Source organism: Cydia fagiglandana, chromosome 11, assembly GCF_963556715.1.
Source record: "Cydia fagiglandana chromosome 11, ilCydFagi1.1, whole genome shotgun sequence".
Lineage (NCBI taxonomy): Eukaryota > Metazoa > Arthropoda > Insecta > Lepidoptera > Tortricidae > Cydia > Cydia fagiglandana.
Window position 1 is genome coordinate 15287252 of NC_085942.1, and position 1463 is coordinate 15288714.

General features: G+C 37.7%; 1 non-coding gene across 1 annotated transcript; it reads left to right on the forward strand.

Annotated features, from left to right (window-relative positions):
* The first annotated feature begins 1159 nt into the window (after positions 1-1159).
* On the forward strand, positions 1160-1230 carry Trnag-gcc (transfer RNA glycine (anticodon GCC)). Its single transcript has one exon. It is a non-coding gene; the product is annotated as a tRNA-Gly (tRNA).
* Positions 1231-1463: the final 233 nt, after the last annotated feature.

A 1463-nucleotide genomic window follows, 5' to 3' on the forward strand; every position in this document is an offset into this window, starting at 1 on the left:
CCTTGGTATTGGTAGTTAAGCACCTGTAATTAGTCTAAAGTTAATTTATTCCATTGTGTAGCCATTTCTATTTAAGTTAGATTCATGAAAGTGTGTTAGCGTATGATATAGACTTATATGTCTATGAATTACATACAATAAATACAATACATTAGGTTAAGATTAATCACAGCTTCTTAATTGCGCTTAATTACGTACAATTTTTTTGCAATTCACTCGTATAATGATAACGGCTGATCCTCCCTATAACCGGCAGTGCATTCGTTTTATAAACTCGCGTGTCGGGGCTCGGTATATTAACACTAACACCAATTTGTTACCCACTTCATGATTTATATGGCGATGGGCAGACACCCGACACTTGTATCTAATAATTACTGGTATTACTACACCTTATAGGTATAGTACATTTTACCAACCACCTATCGATCGACTTTTTTCAAGGGTTCTTTTTTTTCTAACAAATTGTGCCACTATACTGGCATGTATCGCAATAAAATGTGATAAAATATATTAAAAATAAGTTGTAGGGACCATACAGCGTATTAAACGGGAAACTGTATCAAAAGTAATTGTATTAAGCACACGATACGTGTTCTACTGTCTTATGCACCGTCGAAGACAGGGTTAACACGTTCGCTGCGCCAACGGGTCGATTCGGCCCGATGCAATATGTTTTAACTGCTTAATAACGAAAGTGTAATGCGCACCAGTAAGCACTAACAAAATATTATACTTACGTCAAGGAACACATAACATCATCTCAGCCGTTATCTCGTCTCCATTGGCTGCATTAGCACGCGCTTCCGGATCCGGCGGGCGTATCTCTTCCGGAGATAGCTTGTGTGCTCACTTACTGTCAACGGGTTAGTTATTTGTCCTTTGGTATATACGTAGAAACAGCAGAAGTTGCTAGAAGCTAGAATCAGTCCAAGCTAACTTTGTACCGACTTGAATAGGTGTGACTGGTATGAGGAGAGGACTTGACAAAGTGAGGGAGAGTCCATTATTAATTAATGTCATTATAAATCATTCATAAGGATAAAATATAAATTAAATAATTGAGGCTCATAAAGTTTTGTTAGTGGGCTGGGAATCAAAGATAGACTACGAGTTACCTCAAGAACAGTAAAAGGTTAATTTCGTTATTACTCACGTAGCATCGGTGGTTCAGTGGTAGAATGCTCGCCTGCCACGCGGGCGGCCCGGGTTCGATTCCCGGCCGATGCATATTTTTTTGTGTTTTATATTGGCGCACAGACTGGTTATTTACATTTTTACCATCAACATATTTTTTTTTTCATACAAATATCTCTGTTATCTCATCAAGTTATCACATCTAACATGGAATTGGAAAAGATCGAATACCGAACAACATCAAGCAGCCTGGAACAAATAAAGGCATTCTATTGTTATTATTCATTGATAATCAACCAACATTGTTCTCTAAGCTTATTCATGTC